Here is a 22,385-nt window from a genome sequence, read left to right as displayed (position 1 = left end):
AGATAAACTAGACGTGTCAAGACTGCAAAGAAGAAAAAAATAGAGATAGAATGGCAAAGAAAATTATTGCATTGCTTTGTTGTCAAATATGGTTTCTGCTCTACCAATTTCAAATTCAGGATACAAGACTGCAAATTTCCACAAAATAATGTAAGATCTAGTTGGGATACACAATCCAAAACATTGCAAAGAAAATGATAGAGGCTGGATTCAATGTCTGATTTCTTTAAATTGGAGACCACTTGTTTTACTGAGATTATATTGTAGCCATGTAAGCTAATTGGTTTGCCTTTCTGAAACACACTCCATCAATTTTGTTACTTTCAGAACATAGGCTGATTTTGTAGGAGTGCAACTGAGAAAGATATATTTACTCATAGAAGAGCTAATTTGATAAAGAATCAAACATGAATACAAAACTTGGTGATAACATTCATGGCGACACTATTGAATGTACTCTATAAATCTGAAAAGCTTGCAGAATGTTTCCCTCAGCCGTATGGTTCCTCAGTTTTCTGCAGAGGTAAACAAAGAAGGAAAACATTATTTAAATATCTTCCTTATCTCCAGCATTTTATAATATGATTATTTCTCTAATCAACACAGCCCAAGGAACCACAAAAGCTCAAGAAGATGTCTCATAAGCTATAAATAAAACCCTTTTAAAGTAGGATGGGACCGATGGGCAGGTAGTGACAATGACCTCTGTGGACTTTTAATAAATTAACTTTATTCTGTATCCTTCTGCATTCCTTTTCCAGTTCAAGATTCTGGATTCATTAACTACAGTTCATCCATACAACAGTTACAATATCATTACACTGCTAGTCTCATTTTTGTAGCAAAGAGTGGTCACTAATTCCCAACAGCTGTATATATAGTCATACAGTTTTACTTATGTTCAAGAGAAATATAATGAGGTAATTTGTTGAGAACTGGGATATAGCAGAAGCTCCAAGCAGATGGGATTTTTTTTTTTTTTATAAACTAGATGTGAAATATTCTTACACTTCAGAGGAATCTATTTCTTGTTCTGTAACCAGATGCAGTGAATAGTTGGAGAAGTGATAGAATACTAAGAAGGGAGCTTCACTTCTAACAATGTTTTGCATGAGGGAGCTAATGACATTGTTTCCTCACCAACTCAATTCCAATGGAAAAAAAAAAGGTTGTTGAAAACTAGATCAAATAGAAAATATCTGTAGCTTTTAGCCTCCCTCTTGAGACACATGATTTTTGAAAATATACTTTGAAGACTATAAATAACATTTCAACTGATCCATAAACAAACAAACAAACAAATAAATAAATAAAGATTTGTATAGTGGGAAGTACTAACTGATCATTTTCCATATGCATATATACTTGTATATTACAATACATTCAAAGACAAATACCCTTAATTTAACATACATATGTATTCCAAAAAATATGGAAAGCTACATAAGAAAATTAACATCAGTATGTTATAGCAAACAAAACAACAAAACAAAACAAAACAAAAACAAAAACAAACACACACACACACACACAAAAAGAAACCACAATAAAGTTAAGAAAAATGAGTGAAGCAGATGTGCTTTTTCATGCCTGACCATGTCAGGACCACGGCAGCACTGATATTAGCTTAAACCATCACAGATGAAACACATCAGGAATTCCTCAAAAACCTTTAGTGTGCATGTTCATTTATATATTACCATTCAGCATCCTGTTCCTTCCCTGGCAATTAAAATACCTGATTTGGAAATTAATCATATATATTTACCACAAAAGTGGTTCAAAAAGAGGCTTCTTTGGAGTCCTAAACACAATCCACATGGCCACATGTGCTTGCTTTCTGTGCTGGCTGAAGAACAAAAATGCAGAGTTCCGGCATTGTCACTCCTCTCTCTCTATTATGGGCATATCCTTTATCCTTGAAAGCCAGGATATATATGTGCTGCTGGGACCTTTTATTTCTTTATTTATAAACTTACTTTCCGATAAGACTCGATAATTATTTTCAGATAAGGTTTCCAGAAGTCATCACTCACTGTTCAGTTCTGAGGAAGCTATGTAGAATTGTATAATTTTTAGGCTTTCGTACTGGAATTGCTCACTTTCATATATAGTGGCACACCTATAAGTGTAAAAGATAAAAAAAATACATACCCAGTGTTGCTCTCCAAAGTACCAGCATAAAATAGGAAAGAAAGAAAACAAAATACATAGTTCCCTAGTGAAGAAATATGTAGATTGACTACAATCAGCTGAATATAGACATAGAAGTTTTCTTGGAAATGAATGATACATTGGCTACACAAGGAAGCATTGGTAAGTATACTAAATACACAACTGAAACATAACAAAATTTTGGAAGGAAACAGAAAAGTAGGCATTAAAACAGATTCAGTCCTGCAGCTAAACTTAAGATTTTAGGAGATTTTTTTGTGTTGTAAACACATAAAACAATTATAATTCAAATGTTATTATCTAAGATCAAAAAAGGGACCGGAAGGAAGATTTTTCCAGTTATATTCATAAGTCTAAATTATATGTGTGACAATGTTTAGAATAAAACTGGGACTACACTGCAATTACACTTTTCCCTTGCCTTCCCTTGCCTTGCCTTGCCTTGCCTTCTCTTCCTTCCCTTCCCTCCACTTCCTTTCCCTTTAGTCATATTGGTTGAATTTAGTGCAAGATTTGAAACTTTTGCAAAATGCTGTATGATGCATCCTGACCCCAAGTTGGCAACATGAATTTCCCTCCCTTATAGTTCCTGTATATAAAGACCAATTATGCAGATGAGGAGAAATTCACCCAAAATAAATTGCATGTTCCATCTGATTATGGGTAATAGATTATTCCAGACCTACACTGTCCTCAGGTGGAATTGAAGGATCCTTTAAACATCAAGGACTATATTCATAACCATTATCCTCTTAACCCTTTGATGTGAAAAGATTGCTATAAAATTTACTAAATTCATCTAAAATGGCTTTTGAATCTCCAATCACTTTGTTCTCTGCATTAATAATACTAGGACTAATCCTGCATGACTTGTGAGATTTAAGATGAGTAGCTAATAGCTTTTGAATCAAGGGTGCCTTTCAAGGGTGCCTCTAAGCAATATCTAAAACTGTACGTGTGCAATTTGTCTTATCCAAATTGGTGCATATTCAGAAAGATGTTTAACCTATATACAAACTGCATTTTCATTCAAGATGTATGTAGACCATGATCTTCCTAATTCATGTATGCAAATATAGTCTGAAGATTAGCAATGGATTTCCTACACAAGGAATAGAAAAGAACTATACACAAATTTTTACAGCTACTTTTGAAAATTTAGCTCTATTTATTCATCCAGCAACTGTGAAGATTCAATTGCTCTTAGTATGTTTTTGTATCATAGTTATTTTTTCTTTTCTCCCTGGTTCCAGCATAGCATTAAGTTAAGGTTAACACACTGAGTGAGACCGGTATTCTCTTCCGTTCCCTACCCCTCAGCATTTGGCCTTCATGTAAAAGGCAGTCAGAAATATTAGGCAGTGGAAGCTGCTAGAGACACAGACAAAGCCTGAGCATTTCTGTATTCAGAGACTATTTACTATCTTACCACTGTAAGATTATTGCATTATCCTTGCTCTCTTCTTTGTCTGACTGTCTTTTTCCTTCATAGTCTCTGCATACCATGTTCATTCTTATCTGCTTCTTTTTCCCTTCTTCTCCCCTTCTCTAATTTGCCCAATTTCAATATTCTTTCTTCTTCTCTTTTTCTTTTCATGCACCTCTGTGTAACCTCCTATCTCTCACATTGACCTCCCTTCCTCCCTCCCTTCTCTCCCAAAGGTACAGTGGAATGCACAGGATTTTTCTTATTAATTAATTAATTTATGTATTCATTTTATTGCTGCTTCTTATTTCTTGTGTACTTAGATGATAAACTTCTCAGAACAAGGACTTCCCTGCATTTTCTGCATATAGTATCTAGCCCAAAAAGGACCCCAAATGACCTTATATGCAACTCCTCTGTATGACATCATTATTTATTTATTTATTTATTTATTTATTTCATAATAACGTAATTTGAGAATTTCTAAGCTCAATTGCAAATCAAACAGTCTTATTGCCATGGAAAGAAACAAAATAAATTTCCAGGAAAATGTTTATTTACCTATCAAAAGTGATAAAATCACAACCTATTCAGGACAGCATATGGTCTATATCTGATCTTGGATAACATTACAGAACAAGAATCCTGGTGGCAAAAACGTAATTTAGGCATTGAAATGATTCAGCCTGTTTGTAATATGGTTAGTTTAGATGTTGTTTAACCTTTCACGATCAAAGTTCTATGTGTTGTATTGGCCCTCTAAAAACATGGAATCATAAGTGGCATCAGTCTGATACATCCTATTTCTGTTTCTCTGGTATTGCAATCAGGTGTCCAGTTCTGATCAAAATAAAATGTCTTTGCAATCTCCATCCGCAGAGAAAATAAAATCATACCAGAAGGAAAATTATGAAAACCAAGTACTGCTGTGGCTGTGAACAGATCCACTCAACCTCCAACAGTGAGAATGAGTTACTTATGATCTAAAGGTAAAAGAAATATTTCTCAAATTAACTGATGCTGGAGTACCTCAAAATAATGAGGAGAGCTGTATGATCCAATGGCACAGTAGTAGCCTTGTGTATTTCCTTCAGCTTAGTCTGAGTAAGCTGCTTGTTCTTTGGGAAGGAAGTTAGTCAAGAACTACAGAGGTCTTGTCCAAAATTAATCATTTCATGATTAATTTGTTCAATGTCAGGACTTCACAGATGCTGTTATGCTTCTGTGTCTTACCTGCAAAACCAAGACACACTCAAAGGCTGTGTACTATCTCGTTTTTGAGATGAGAGCTGGGGGCACTTTACCTTTTTCCTTTAGTTTTCTCTGCTCCCTTCTCTCCTTCCACCACAGAATGTCAGTAGATACTTGTGTGCACAGTTGGAAAGGGTGCATGCTCTGGGTAAATCTTTGTAGTGGATATTCAGGAGACCAGGCTCTGAACTTGGTGATCAAGAAGCATTGTAGACTGCAGCTTGGTTTTTGCAGCTTTTATGTATAATTGAGCTCATTATCTGTCAAGGGGGAGGAGAGCAACACTTTCTTAAGGCATGGAAAATACGTAGCATCTCACAATGAGTCTATCTTAATAGTACACTGAAGAGATGAAAAAGCAGTGGTAAATGGACTCAGCTTGTGAAGACAGTTAAGGAAGAAGCCATTTTCTGAGCCCATTCTTAGATTTGCTGAGACCAGATGCGGACATGTTTATATACTGTATAATAACAATTAAAAAGGACAAAAAAGCAAAGCAGCAATAAACAAACTGCATACTAAGAAAATATTGAAGATTATAATTTACAAGTTATTGTTATTGAAACACAGAATATACTTAGAACAATTCCAATGCTGAAAAAAAAAAAAACACAAAAAAACATACACACACAATATCATATCACAACATACAGTGTTTTAAGATCAATAGGATAATTAATACAAATTTGTTTTATTGAGTGACTTTAACAAAAATCACAGCATAATCAGGGTGAAAGAAAGGTATGTTTATGCCACCAGTCTTACACAGTTGCGGCTTTCCTGGGGTGACCAATGTGGCTGTGGCCACCACATCAGCACTACTTCATACACAACACCTTCTCAGACACTGAGGGTTAAGGTTGCACACAGATACACATCCCTACTCTGCAGAAACCTCTTCTTAAGGATTACCTTGGTATTAGTTATGTAAGGGAAACACAGGCTTATAAAAAACATAATATCCAATATAACATTTGTGGATATCACCAGTCCTAGCTGTGAAGTGAGATATTGTCTAACAAAGTAGATATAACTGCAATGATTTATACCATCTGAGAATATGACAGGAATTATGTTTAATAACATTTGTTGAGTTATTTTTGCTAGAAAAGTTGTGCTAACCAGAAAGAGCTTGTTAAAATGAAACATGACAGTTTTCCATATTTTTCCAGCAGACAAAGGGCTGTCAAATACCCTCTGCTGTAAAGAATCTCTTGATACTTAAAATAACCTTCCACAGAAAACATTTTTACCATATATTTCTGTCCCACTACCTGCATACAGTTTTCCATGTCTACTAAATGTACATGTTTAAGCTACTACATATTTGCTCCCCAAAATACATCTTTCACTAATATAATTATTCTTTCTCTATAACAAAAAAAAAAAATAAATGAATATAACACAGTTGACAGTAGCGTACAGTATACTGTGCTATTTTTTCTAACAAATCATAATTTCTTGTGAAAATACTTACTAGCTCTTACACATCTATATATTTGCCTTGTCACTGAATTACATCTTTCTTCATTTTATAAGTGTGGGTGTGGTGATCTGGGTATCTTGTATTAGGGTTCTGCAATTGTTTGCCTGTGTTGGTATTCAAATTCCCCATGCCTGTTATTTTCTGAAAGCAAGTAAGTAATGATACATTGTAATTAATGATGATTTTATAAGATTTTAACTCTGCCTGATGGATACAAGCTAAAAATCAATCACTGTCTCTTAATTTTTAAAACAATCCAAGAATATATGAAATGAAATGTCACAAAAGGCACTTACATAGAAGATATAAACTGATGGGAAGCTGTTTGATTTATTATACAACAGATAAGATCTGCATGATACAGTTTCCTGATGGTTTATGAGCCTATGAAATCTTTCTAATGAAGGTTATTCCTGAACTCATAAAATTTCATATTCCTGTCTGTGTTATATCATCAGCCTGTAAAGCTAGACCTGGTCTGATAAACATATTAATTATAAAAATAATCCTTCTGTTGATCTAATGATAAATAGAAAAATTGAGCTAACTTCTGCCACAGCAAGAAAACAAAGGGACCAGCAAGACTGACCACTCATTTCCTATTATCTTTCAAACTGAAAAAGAGGGAGACTTCACTAACCTTTTTACATACCATTATTTCAGATTTCATTTCTCAGGATACTGTGTTCTCTAAGAGATCATAGAATTACAGAATGATTTGGGTTGGAAGGCACCTCAAAGATCACCTAATGTCCTTGCCATGCAGAGACACCTCCAATGAGACCAGGTTACACAACCTGACCTTGAACACCTCCAAGGATGGGGCATCCACGACTTCTCTCAGCAACCTGTTCCAGTGCCTCACTACCCTCTGAGTAAATAATTTCTTCCAAAGATCTAATCTAAACCTTTCTGATTAAAACCAATACCCCCTGTCTAATCCCTATACTCCCTGACAGAGTCCTTCCTCAGCTTTCCGTTAGGCCCCCTTTAGGTACTGGAAGGCTGCTATAAGGTCTCCCCGGAGCCTTCTCTTTTTCAGGCTGAACAACCCCAGTTCCTTCAAACTGTCTTTGTAGGAGAGTTGTTCCAGCCCTTTGATCAGCTTCTGGGCTTGTTCTAATAAATGAAATTAGTCTAAACTTTTATTGTTTTCTTAGTAATCTGGGTTTGAATAAATGGTAATAATTCAAGGTAGAAAATAAGATGCATAAATACATCAGAAAACATTGCATTACTAAAAATTACTCTGAAAGAGACCAGGACCTTTCACAAGCTATTACCTCTCTCAACTCAGAGCTACTAACAACTTGCTGAGAAACAGAGGATGCTAGAGCTGCCCATCAGGTGTAACTGATGTATTCAGTGACACAGTGGAAACTTCCCTTTGTATGTCAGAGGATACTTGCATTTTTATCTCTATCCTGGTTGTGGTCATTCATTACAAATTTTTGTTTGGGTTATAAGGATGCTATCTTTATTTTGAATATTCTTTGTTTTTAAGATCAAATTACAATAACAGAGTGAGACTTGCACTTCCACATTAGGTCCTATTTAAAGGAAGCATTTGAACATGTGTTTAAATTCAGCCCACTTGAAAACAACATATATGTATGTTTCTAACTTTGATATAAAAATGGCACAATAGGAATTATTTTCTGAATGGGAGCTTTAATGTCTACCAAGTATGTGATAGAGCTCAAAACAGGATGAACATGTGGCACTTTTATTTTTTATCTAAAATGTGTATAATAAAGAATAAGCTAACAAAAGAACTAATTTTAAATAAAAACAAGGTAGCTGAATAATTTAAATTTATCCTTAGCATGCAGAGGAGAGAGGGAATAAACAAAAGACATTTTGGGGTTTCTGTAAAGAAACAAGGACCACATGAAAAGTCAGCTGATATTGTATTATTTACCCTGTATTTCTATGAATCCATTCACATACATTCTTCAACTGTATTTATTGTTCTGTGGAGCAATTAGAAAGCTTCCATAGTGGAAAAGAAAGGATGTTATCAATTAAGTATAGTTTTATGTTTCCTTCTTTTTTTGTGGTCTTCCGACTATTAAGCATCAATAATTTCTGCTTTGTTACAACGTCACTAAGAAGATTGATTGTGCGTGTCACCTTGATATGAAAAGACTTAAATGGAAAACATATATTTGCAACTCCTAAGAATTCACTTTTCCAAGAAAGAGCAACTCAATTCAATTAGATTTGAAATAATCTATGTTTTATGATGTTTTGCACCTTTGTCTAGATTTGCCTTGAGTCCTTCAGCATTTTTATTGACATTGCTGTTATAACGATACAAAACAAGCACCAAACTGAAAAACAAAAACAAAAAAACACAAACCAACAACAAACCATCCCACACCATATATTACTATTGTTTAAAGAAAAGCGCTTTGTAATTAGGAAGTGCCGAGACCAATTTTGTGCAGATCAATTTAATTCATATGTTTCATTCAGTGAATCCAGCAGATGGTGGTTAAGGAGGAACTTGTCAAAAATTTGCATTCAGATTTTATTTTCCAAATTCTCCTCCAAAAGCAACCATTCCCATTCTAATGAAAAGGGTACCTATATATTTCTGACATACTTGTGTCTAACCTTTTAGGAACTAATTTTCCATTTGTTTAAAGAGATGCTTTAACCCTTCCTTCAGCACTGATATTTTCACTAGCTAGCAAGTGCAGAACCACATAGGTTTCAGCACTACTGAGAGCTTTATTCAAGGCTGAAACTTGATTCTCAGATTATTTAGGGGATTGCAATTTGATCAGTAGGATGCAATCCCTTGAGTGTGCTCAGGACATATTGAAAACAAAGGACTACCAGTCAAGTCAGTTTACTGTTTTGAGTAGGTTGCCTGCCCCTCTGACTTGTGATGTTGAGGACTACAAGACAGTGCTTGCTTCAGGAAAGATGTGAGCCATGGTTTCTAAGATACTGTGTTACAGAAGCCATTTGCTCCTCCTCTGGCCCATTAAATATTTATTTTATACAAAGACATACAGGAGAGACTGAAGAAGCTAGGGCTAAAGGATACTCAAAAAATGAATGTTCACATCTCTTCCCCAAAGTGTTGAAAACAGAAAAGTTGAAAATGCCAAGGTTGCATCCCAATTTATCATCTCAATCGGTCTCAAGGACTATTGGGTATTCTGGCTTTGTGTCATCTCTTTACAGGTAGAAGAAGCCCAAGCTGTTGAAGCAGTTGTCTGTATTCAGTGTCTCAGTCTTGGCTAACACTGATATTTGTCTATGTAAATACTTGCTGGAAATGTCTTTGTCAGGCCTCTCACTCACCTATGGAATGACTAGACACTAAATGTAGAGGATTATTTTGTAGAGAGCATAAAAAAGCAGTTTCTAATTAATCTTGCAGGATCTAATTAATTATTCTTGTCTCAAATCCCTGAGTGTATTTTTTTCTCCATGGTTTATTCTGAATTTTGACAAGTATTTTGAGTGTTTCACAAGTAGGAATGAATTTGTTGGTACACTTTTTGGAGGAGTGATTTCCAAGATGGGATGTTTGGCACAGAGAGGTGAAGTTCACGGGTTGTCAGCAGCATCAGGTATAGCTGCAGTAATCAGCTGCAGAGGATTACTCACAGGAGGATGAAGAAAGCTGAGGAAAGATCTGCATACTCTAAGGTACACATCCAAGAAGTGGAAGCGACTTTCAGTGAAGTGATGACTACACAAGGGACAAGGAAGACGGCATGTGGCACACTCCTGCCAGCCTGCCCTCTGGAGTTCAGTTACAACCTAGAAGAAAAGGACTCTGTGTCTTAATCTCTTCTCATATCACTGAAAGACCTGAAAGAAAAGGACAGCTGTTGGTATTTAGGTTATCCTGACTTGATTGACATGTAATACATGTCATAAATTGCCCTAGGGACAAGGATGAAAGAGTTTAGCATTTTTGGGATAAGGAACAAAGTTTGGAGGAAAATACAAATAGGGTCATATTAATGCATAAGTAGAGATTGTGTTAAGTTGTACAGTGGATGCTTTATTTTCACACAGAATATATTTTGTGACCCTGTACTGTTCAATATATTAATACTATATAATACTGTTCTCTAACAGCATAAATTATACAAATCCTTTACCCTGGAGATAAAATACACCCATTACTCATATATGGGTATTTGTTATTCTTTATCTTCTTTAGAAAATAATCTAAATAAACATCCTCTACCCATTTTAGCATCCTTCCCTCTCCTTTTTTTTCCTTTAGTCTTTATTCTGTCTTTGTCTGCCCCAAATATGTATAAAGGTCAAATGTTTTTTAACTGCAAAAATGAATGATTCTTGGTACAATGTAATCCTGAATCTAGAATCTTGACCCTGTTGTTTTATGAGATCTGAGGCCTCCTTTCAGCTCTGGTTTTCCACTGACTCTTTGACACGCTTCACTAGACCTAATAGCTCCCTATTACCAGTTACAATTTAGCATCTGAGCCAGGAGCTGGAGGAAAAAGGGAAAAAAGAGTATAAATTATATGGAGTTGTGGTGAACAAAGGTTTTATTTCTCCTGAGCACAACCCTTTGATAGGAAAACGGGGGAGACAAATGTGTTGCTAATTTAATTAAGTACTATGAGATGGCAGAGTCCACAGATGCCATTTAGGACTGGATTAATCAAGAGCAGGTGATGAAAATGAATAGTCACACATAATGTTAGCATTTTTAACAATCCGACACAGTCTAATAGAATCAAGTGCCATTTAACAACAGGGCTCAGTTTTGCTTGCTAATCCAAATTTATCTACACTTTCACCCTGCACATTCATGTAGATCAAGAACTTTGTCCTCTCTCATTCCCATTAATTTTCTGGTGCATTTTGAGTTATTTAACATTTTTTCCCAACATGCTCTTATCCACTTGTACCACATGGAAAACAGCACAGAGGGCTGTGAATGAATTGCATTGTAGCTGTTGATAAATTTTCATGTGGAGCAGTTAAACACCTTTGAACAGATGAGAGGTCATCCTTACCAGTATAAAAACTTGCTTTTCCTTCTCCTTTCTAAAAGTACAGGAAAGGTCCTGGTCAGTTTTTTCTTTATCAAGCTAAACCCCCTAATATTTAGGTCTTTAATTTTGTGATGGACTGCAGCTATTTAACATATCTCTTCCTATGTGGCTTAATCTTTTCTGACAATAGCTGAAGAATAGAAGTTAGTGAGATCTTCTGTTTGCTCTCCAGTAAAAGAGTTATTGAAAAGAAGATGAAAATCTGTCAGACTGAAAGCAAATTTAACTGCATATGAAGTCACACTTTCCCAATTAAAGGTTTTCAGCTAAAATATTTTTTTTTTTCTGCCCATAAAGGACTAGAATGTAACAATGGAAATCAGAACTGCATCTGGTTGTGTTCTTTTACCTGTGAACAGGCTGTGGACTCAACAAGCACATTAACTTTATAGAGCAGTGGACATACAGCTCATTCTTCCATAGCCTTTGACACAGACAAGAGCGTAGGAAAGTGGTATGACATCTGTTTCTCATCCCCTGTGTGCAGAGAGGGTATAAAGACTGTCACCTATGCTAGGCCCCTGAAAGCTTTATGACCTATTACTTCTTTATGTGGTGCTATAAAAGCAAACCAAACCCTGTCCAACTTGAGACTGACAGAACATTCTGCAGTATTCTTAGTTTTCAAAGTCTGAGTTCTCTTTACCCTTTTAGTAGATGGATTTATTGCACTTCAGAGTGCAATTTCCCATTAGTTGTTATCAGGACTGAGGGGAGCTTCTTTGTGTCACAGGAGAGTAGTTACCCCATCTGAACTACTCCATTAGGTGCTATACATTTTGCTGCATTTGTAGAGCCTTGCCTTTTCTAAACTTTATGAAAGTCAATCACAAACAGAAAAAAATGATACATATAAGGCATGTCTCAGTTGCTATCTTTCAATATAGCTATTCTCCAATCCCTGAAGTCTGTTTAGAGCATCAGAACTACTTCTGTGTGACATCAAAATATATGGAGTTTTAGGAACATCTGTGTATTAACAAATCATGCATGAAATACAAAGATAACATATGCATTTATTTCCAATTAGCACTACCAGGATGACCTACCTGGTTTTGCATAGTGTTCTTCATCTCTCTCTATCTCTCTTCCCCCTCAAGTGAACTATTTATTTGTCAAAGTACCTTTGACAGAAAAGAGTGGATACCACATGGGAGAAAAACAAAACAGCCTCTCCACACCTCACAGGAAAAGAACCCACAAAGAAAAAAAAAAAAAAAGGCCAATATATTTTTACATGAATGTGTTTTATAACCAAAAATACCATTATCACAATAAATTTCAGTGTTTTTTAAACTTAAAACCTTTGTAAATTTGCTCTAAGGCATTTAGCAAGAGTGGATCAGGTGTGTCCATGCCCAGCTGTCTGTCGTTTCCTCGTATGGTGATAAAGCACTATAGACCTCAGGTAGTTAAAACTCATAGCTTGGGCTAAACAATTCACCTATTCACCTGTCAGCCACCTCAGGGTCTATTTATCTCTTTTGCCCTATAGTCACTTTTGTGGCATCTTAAGCTGTTCCAGCTATACTTGCCAGAACTTGTCTGCAATATTCATGAATTTGGTTGCATATAAAAACCTTCTGTCACAGATGATGTTACCAAATTTTTCTGCTCATTATTGCCCCCTATTGAGACAGCACAACTCACAGAGCAGGTATTGGGAGTACTGCACTCTGACCCAGAGCAGAGTCACTGGTGTAGAATGGCAATGTATTTAGCTGCCAGAGATGCTTTGCATACATGACAATGACCGGAAATTAAATGCTTATCTAACATCCTACTTCATAGAATATCAGAAATAAGGAATACTCAAATGTAAATGGTATGAGAAGCTTAAGCAACAATGTACTTTCATTCTAAATAACTTCATCCAGAGCTGGTAGTTTAGTGTCAAGGTTTGTGAGATTTATGAGAAGTAAGTTATGAAGGAGAGAGAATTGCTATGTGCCTGTCCTGGAGGCCCAGGATAAAGTGGAAAGAGAAGCAACTTTGACTGGGGTGGGGGGAAAGAGTGGGGAGAGAAGAGATCACTGAAAGTATTTGGTGTCTCTTGCTTTAGGCTTTCAGAATAACACCTATAAAGTTCTTTTTTTTTTTTTTTTTTTTTTTTTTTTTTCCCTTTTCTTTTTTAAGTGCTCATACTTTCTCAAGAATGTTCACGTTTAGAGATGGGATCTTGTGCACTTCATCCCTGTTTGAAGGCAAGGTTATATTTTGAAGTCTGCATGGGTTTTTAATTAAAAATTTCAAGTAAAATATTTAGAATACCTCTGAATTATAGAATATTTTTATTTTGCAAATGGAAAAGTGTAACCAATGGTACAACCAATTACATTTTATATTAAGAACAGTGCTAAATTATAACAAAGGAAAAGGTTAAAAGAATTGCAGTCTGGATTTTATTTATATGTGTTGAAGATTAATGTCTGTGGTTAATTTGGGATGAAATATATATTCTAATAAGGTGTTAAAATTAGTTCTGAGAGTGCTCATCTGGCAATTATGAATATGTTATAACAATGTGTAATTAAGCCTCTCTAAAGTTTTTACTTCTTCACTTTTGTTTGTTTGTTTGTTTGATTGAACTTGAGAACCTAGAGACAGGTGCAAGGATACTTTTTAAAGTGAAATTTTAGTTATATAGAATTGCACAAGAAAATTCCTTTATGTATGTTCTCACTCCCTAAAGGAGAAAGATAAGAGAATCATAAGGGCAAAACGCTTAGAGTTTCCACAATTTGGGGGAATGATTGTGATTGTTTTACACTATAAAGATGTGCAAATTGTCATGCAGGTTTAACCACATGGGTTAATGGAGGGATGAAAAAAATGATAAAATGGCCAGAAGATATCAGCTTAATGTGTCACGCTTTTCCTGGAGGATGTTAAAAAGTTGGGTACTGCCAGGGTCTTTACTAGAACATTTAACATCCTTGGCATCTTTAGCAATGACTTGAAAGTGATGATGGATGGCACTTTTACCAAGTTTGCAGAAGACACTAAATTGTGGAGACCACTTGATATACTCAGGAAAAGGATGGACATTCAGAGGTACATGGACAGGCTGGAGGAAGGGGTCAACAAGAACCCCATGAAATATGACAGGGACAAGTATCAAGCTTTGTGCTGGGAAAGGAAGAGTCCCTTGCAACACTACAGGCTGGTGCTTGAGTGCAGGAGAAGCAGGTCTGTGGAGAGGTCTAGCTGGGGGATAGACAAGAACCAACAGCATGCCATGTCAACACTGACAACCAACAGCATCACTGAGTATCAACAGGACCATAACCACTAGGTTGAGAAACAGCTAGAACAGTGTGTGCAGTTCTGGGCTGAAAGAAAGACACCAACTGCAGCGATTTCAGAGAATTGGCTGGGAGTGGGAGCACTTGCTCTGTAAAGACAGGCTGAGAAAGTATGGCTGAGAAAGTATTCACACTGGGGAAGAGGTGGTTTTGGGAGACTTAACTGTAGCCTTCTAGTACCCATGAGAAGATTACTCAGAAGACACAGCCAGACTCTTCTCAGTTGTGTGTGGCAGCACAAAAAGAGACAAAACCTTAAGTTGAAACAAGAGTGTATCTGGTTAATCAGATACAAGAAACTCTTTCATTATGAGGACAGTGCAGTAGTCAGTGAGGTTGCCTAGAGAGTCTATGGAGACAATGTTTTCAAGGCTGGATAAAGCCTTGAAAAACCTGCTCTGATGTCATAGCTAACATGTCTTAGAAGTCCTTTCAACTGGAACTGGCATGTGATTTTGTAACAGATAATAGTCATTTAGTGTTAACATTTGTTTAAAAGTGTACCTGGATTAGTAGACAACTGGCCACAACCAAAAGTGGTAGTGCTTGACTTTTGCTAGGTTACCAGGCTTTCATAGCTCCCATGTCTCTGCAGCACTTGGAGCAGGACAGGCTTAATAGCAGGAGGAGGCAGAGGCTGCTGTGTCCCATTAGGACAAAAATGGGCGCAGTCCCTTTGAGGAGGTTTCTGCTGCTTCTGGCCTTCCTCATGAAGTATGGTAGCTCTGTTCCTTTTGAAGATAAAGACTTAAGTAGTACTGTTTGGTCTTTCCATCCCACATAGTGACTGGGAAATACACAGTGAATACACCTTTTGCCTACAAATATCAATAGCATGAATACTGTTGAAAGGATTATTGTGACATATGTAGAAACTGTAAAAATCTCATCCATTTGGCATTCTAAATATTCAATTTCTTGCCTGTTTAGTATTCTAAGTGTGCAGTCTTATCATTGCAACTGTGCTGGGGCAAACTTATGTAGATTCATGGACCAAAGCTCTCAGGAGATGAGTCATCCCTGGGATATGACCTACATAAGTTACGTACATTAGCTGTTATTTCAGGTGAATTTTCAGTCAGATAGGAGTATTAAAGAGATATTAAATACAGCTAATGTTTATATCAGTTCTGTTCCTTGCCATTTGCCTCACAAATGATTACTCCACAAAAGAAATGTATTGCAGCTAGAGGTGGAGGGGAAGGAACAGAGGACTGACCAAAGCTTCCCACCCTCTTATTGTGCACAAGACATGGAGGAAAACAAGACAGAAAACTGGGGAAGCATGCCAGAGAGGAAGACTGGGAGTGAGTGAATACCGATACAGGGTAGGTGGGGGGGTAAATGGGAGGGGGCAAAGAAAAGAAGGAGACTTGCCACGTAGAAAATAGTAAGAAAAAATCACATTTTTCTTCAGCTGAAGATATTTTCAGAAATTAGATCTATCTACCGGAATTTAGCACAAAGTAAATCATAAAATTCCATCAATATATTATCATCCAGTCTCCTTTATTTATCCGTTTCTAGCTAGTACATCTTTTGTACATTTAATTTCTGAGCTGATGGTTTCAGGTGCTGGTATGTGTTAAGCACCAGGATATTCTAAGAGTAATGTTTAGATAATAAGCAAAGTTGTTCACAGCTGCAACTAGGAGAAAAAAGACACTGCAATATACTCCAACCAATAACTTGTTTTCATCAGGTGAACTGTAGATGTATTTTCCTGAGTAGGTACCTAGTCATGAACTATACCAGCTCTTTTTCCTGCTTAATGAAAATATTCTTATGCTACAGATATCACAGTAAAGGATCTCTCATCATTGAAGTGGGTGAGTTGGACCTTGCACCTAAAGTGAGATTAAAAAAAGAACAAACAAAAACTAAACAAACAACAACAAAACCATTTCTCTTCATTGCTAAACAAATCAGCTGATCCAGTAAAATCTATCATTATGCAAAATTTCTTGTCTTTCTGTTGGTTAAATTTTTCTCAGACTGTGTACACTTGTTATCCTTGTTACCCTTGTTACCTTTGGCTCAACTGAAACATCTCTAGAAAATGTGCAGAAAATACCTTACTTTTCTTTTGATATGCCCAAGAATGGATGAGATACTGAGAAGAATTTCTTCTACTGATGTAATGTGTAAAGAAGAAGAAAACAATATGTCCTGTGGAAGAGGAGGAAGAATAGATTATGGGAATGAAGGAGATACAGAACCAAGCTAATCCTCTCCAGCTTCAGTACCTTTAACAACTTCCAGACTTGCTCCAGTGCATTAAGTTTTTGTCCTTGGCAAAGAGGCTGTTTTGCTGTCCTGTCCCACCAAAGTATTCTGTATCATGTCATGCTTTATTGGTCTGCATATATGGATGTTTCTAGATCAGTAGAGATCTGTCACAACAGTAGAACAGTCCTTAATTCAGCCAGTGCTGAGAGGACTTGCTTTCTTTCCTGCAGAAATCTCGATAAAACCTTGAAGCAATATGTTTGACAGCTTCCAAGGAGCTGCCATTCCTCTCCTTTTCATAGCTAAGATGACAGATGTTCTAGATTGGAGGTCTAGATCTCCAACCACACAGATTAATTAATTAAGTAATTTATTTATTTATTTAGTGAGTTTGTTTTAAAACTTGAAACAAATCTTGTTTTGAAGTGTGAAAAATGACCTACACAAATGTCAAAAAATTCTATATGTACCTAGGGAAAAATCTGTCTTTGGGTTCCTATAGTAGGACATCTTTCATCCTAGTTAATTAAGTATATATAAGTGTATTTGAGGCCTGTTAGGATTAAGCAGAGATGCAGTAAATCCCAGTGACGATTTTTTTCCCTCATAGCTTTAGAACTTGCATTTTTATGTAATTGTTATGTTTCTTTGTTTCGTTTGTGCACTGTGGTCTCATTAATCTGTAGTGCAAGACGAAAGTGGCCATGATTTCCACTGGTATGATAAGACATTTTGGCTGCCACATTCATAGAGATAAATTGGTTATTTTACAAAGTCTCAAAGGGCTTGGGGTTTTATTTTAAAGTTTGTCACATGATCTCACTGCATGACATCGCAAATCTCCCGTCTCTGCTTTGTTGGCCTATATGCATGAATAATTTTCCCAGTACTTGTTTGTAACTGAGCGGGAGAAAGAGAGAATTACCGCTGCACAATCTCTTGTTGTCCACGATCAGCATTCCGTTGGTCTGAGCTGGCTTACAACAGTGTAAAGACATCAGTGGCATGTGTTATAATATATTGAGCATTGTCCTGCTGAAGAACGCACGAAAGAAAGAACATTGTTCTACTAGGGAGCAATTCATTGGGTTTTTCCCAGAGACTCTTGGGTCAAGTTTTTATAGGCCTATTTGATTTTCAAATTCTTTTTCCCCCTTTTTCCTCTCAGTGAGCCATAGTGTCCAAACTTGTCTACATTTACTTCCCATGTTTTGTGCATGGTAGATGTCCTTTAAAAAGAGTATCTCAAATAAGTCTTTATTCTTGTTTTGTTGGCTCTTATTCTGTGTTTTCATGAACTCTGGCCCTGGCCATGGCAACTGCAAGAAAAATGTTAACATTGATTGACAGGATTAAGAAAGCCTCCATGCCTATCCGCATTTCAAACACTTTGGGAACAATGGTGTTTGGTGTGATTGAATTAATGAGATATCGCAGACTGTCAAAAGAGCACACATACTTTACATAAACCTGATTATCTTTGCATGGCAGAAATGAAAAAAAAAAGAAGGCTACAGAGGTTTGGCTTTCACTCATGCCTCCAAAGGAGCCATCAAAGTGTGTGCCCTGGCTCAGAGAGTGATGTGCCCGCTCAACTGGCCTGCCCTCCCTTTCTCTCTACATACTGCCTGGCTCTGCTTAGCATACATCAGCCATGGGCTTTAACAAGTCTATTCAGGCGACTGGGCCCAAAACAACACTCTTTTCACAACTCAGCACCTCTGTTTTTTTTTTTTTCTCTCTCTCTCTCTTTTTTTTTTTTTCCTAGGGATCTATTGTTTAACTTGAACTAAGCATACATTTCAACAATTAGACCTGAACTGGCTCCTTCTACCCTAGTTTAACCCTAAAGAGTGACATCAGTCATCATACAACATATATTTTGAGAGGTGAGCCACAGTTGGTGCTCATGTTTAGCAGCAGAATTGCTGGATAGAGAAAAAAGTTTCATAAAGAACCACTTCACACTTAAGGCTTTAAATGATAGTTTGGTCCCCCAGGAAAATTTTCAGCAGGCAAAATGACAGGGTGAATACATACAATTCACTAAAGTAGTGCTGTATCTTAACATAAACTTTAATTTAATTTAATTTTATTTTTTTTTCCAAGAGGACATCATGTATTAAGAAGCTGTGAAATGAAATGTAATCCAAAAGCTGAAAGGATTCTACCTACCTACATACCTGTCTGTCTATCTGTCTACTTACCTGCCTTATAACTTCTCTAATCGTTTTACATGGTCCTTTTTACCACAGATGAGCAATGCTTTCTCAAATGTGTGCATCCGTGACTTACTGGAAATCATAAATTTAATGGAGGTGGAATTTGGTAACTGAATAGTTTATATCAGGGCTTTCAAACTTTTTGAAGCAGGCAGTCACTTTTTCTATTGAATTAAACTCCCTAAATTTAAGAGACTGGATGACTTTTTTTTTTTTTTTTTTTTTTTTTTTTTTTCACTCAAAACATTGCTTATGTAATTTTGTTTTTCTTCTAAAATATTTTTTTTCTTTTGTGTGCTAAATTCAGTTTGAAAAAAAATGGAGAAAAGTTTGCTTGTGCAAAAAGCTCTTGTTAGAAAGGCATATCTGGCAGTATTTCTAGTTTGACTGGAGTGAAAAGACACCTGGAAACCCTCAAAAAATCATTCTCATGAGAATGTCTGTTTCTGCAGACATATGGATAATATAAATAAATTTTAAATAAGTGTTCTAACTTTGCTAGTATACTTGCATCTACCCAAATCTCTAGATCTCCAAAGCTCCTCCTATCAATACTTCTCACCCACTGGGAAAATGAAGCTGTTTTTTAAACATGGAAGAGAATAGTGTTTTGTTTGTTTGTTTGTTTGTTTTGCTTTTTTTTTTATATATATATATATATTTAACTCATCATCTGTGGATTTTTTTTCTTTATATCATACTTTAGGTCTTAAGGTCTTAATAAATAAACAATATATATTCTTTATTTGTGTAACTTCATTGATAACAGTGCTGTGCTGAAAAATATAAGATTTGATGGCCATATATCTATATCTATATCATCTATATCTATATCTAATCTATATCTATATCTATATTTTTTGTCTTCACAGCTTTATGGACTTGTCCCTAAAATCTTGTATTACTCCCTCAAGTTCTGGTGATTCTATGTTGATTATAATATATGATTAATTTTCACTAAGGATTTTGAAAAACATTGTAAACATACAGAAGTTTAAAATCATTTGGTGGCATGTATTGAGTGTTGCTTTGTAAATGATTAAATAATTTATAGCAAAACTCATTTTGACACTTGTGCATATTTTCCAAGGCCATGGATTAGCGGCAGACCTATCCCAACAGATTAATGATGCAGATCAAAGAAAATGAATAAAGCAGGGCCCTGTGAAGTTGTAAAACAAAATATTTCCCCCCAAAGCTCAACCAGTAGATGGCTCTGTTTCACAAACCCTGTTATGATACCCAGCTGCCATATCCTGCCAAATCCTCCCAGTTAGACCTACTGCAACCTTTTTGTTTGCAAAAATTTACTTTTGTGTAAAAACTGTAAGATGATGTGAGGACGGTGGTATTTTGAAGCCTATATAAAGTTGTCTGAATACTCAAGACATTTGAAATTCATATGTGCACATAATAAGCAGAAGAGATAGAGACAGCTAGTCAGTCTGACTCATCCTCAGAATAATCAGGCTTTTTTGCCCTACATGACAGGTCATGGACTTAATATCTTTTGCCCCTTTTTATGAACAGAGCACAACTGGGATTTATGGAACTTACAGTAATAAGTAGGGATGCCACCACAGGTCACTCAAGCTTATACTTCCTTTTTTATTTATTTTATTTTATTTTATTGTTTTTATTCCCCTCAATCTTCTTATCTGCACTCCAGCTAGTGTGCTTTCCCCTCTATGCCTTACACAGTCAACTGTTCCTTCTGTGCTCTTCTCCAGTCCCATAACAAAGACTTAGGGAAGGGGAACTCTAGTTCTAGCATATGGAAGAGAGAATCTTTCCTTCTTGAATCTCAAGAACTTACACACCTGAAAAAGAAAATCTGTAGAAAAAAGAGCTGAACAAATAGCTAACTTTGGGAAAGAGAAAAGAGGGAAGCCCTATAATGATATAACCCTGCAGTTTCTTAAAGCCAGACTGAGGGCATTAATGCCATCCTGCAGTGCTTTCTGCAGAACACCCCACTCTGCACAGCACGAAGTTGTTTCACCTGCCAGAGAGTTCCACTAGCCTCCTTTGTCTCTCAGGGAGGAGCAAGAAATGACAGTCCTGCCTGTTTCTCCTGCTGAGAGCTCTGCCAACAAGTTAAAAAATGTTTTCCAGCAATTCTTTAAATTCACAATGGCAATTACATGTCTATGAGAACAACAACATAAAAGAAGTGAATATGAAATATGACAACGATGATTTCTGTTTTTGCTAACACAGGTATTGCTGACCTTTATAAAGACTTTGGAATGCACTCCCTGCTCAATTTAGAGTAAACACTCACCCTATCCTTTAATTTTCTTTCATCTTTCTAAAAGAATATTATTCACTTTTCCTTTATTAGTGAATTTGCAGTAATGTTATTTTTTTCATTTATTAAAACTATTTTAAGTTGAAATTTTGAACTTTTATTCTTGAGAAATAGAATGTAAGTTTTTTCCTCATTGAATAAATAATTTCCATTTCAGTGAAGCCTGAGGTTGAGGATTCTCAGGGGTTTTAAGCGAACAAAGTGTGGTCTGCTGTCAGAGTAATTCTAGTCTATCTTCTACCTTGTTTCACCATGTTTTTTTTTTTTTTTTTTTTTTTTTTTTTGTGTGTGTGTGTGTGTGTGTGTCAGCACTAGCATACATGCATGCCCATGGTGTGCTTGATCACTTCCCTCACCTGCTTCACCCCCTGGCTAATGTTAGCACAAAGAAGGCAACACCTGGCTGGGTGTTAGATGGAGGCGGGATTTCCAGTTTTTAATTACGTATTTTACTTAGATGAGCCTAATGCAATGGTGGAACCCTAGCCCACAACAGGAAGTCTTTGAATGTTGTAAAGACACATGTTTAAGTGTATGTAATTAACAACTATAACTCTTGTCATTCTACCCAAGCAGAAACACTTTTTTTTTTTTTTTTTCCCCAAGCTTCTATAGTAAAAGCGAAGCTTCCATATGCAGTCCTGCATAAAAGAAGGGAGGTCCTTTTAGCACAAATGATATTACCACCTATACTTTTGCCAAGACATAGGCAAAATTAAAAAAATAATAAATAAGCATGAATGAGACAGCCATATAACAGCTGAAAATTCTTACTATTACTGTACAATTTTGTGCAATCAACCACAGGAGACACATTGACAAGTAGCTACAAAAGCAAGGAACAGAGACATGCAGAAAGTGTGACAGAAATAATGAAGAAAAACATCTTCTTCTAAGTTTGTCATATCTGCCTTTGTTTC

The sequence above is a fragment of the Anas platyrhynchos genome, chromosome 2 (genome assembly GCF_047663525.1).
Source record: "Anas platyrhynchos isolate ZD024472 breed Pekin duck chromosome 2, IASCAAS_PekinDuck_T2T, whole genome shotgun sequence".
Lineage (NCBI taxonomy): Eukaryota > Metazoa > Chordata > Aves > Anseriformes > Anatidae > Anas > Anas platyrhynchos.
The sequence above is the reverse complement of the archived record's forward strand: the minus strand, read 5'-3'. Positions refer to the sequence as shown.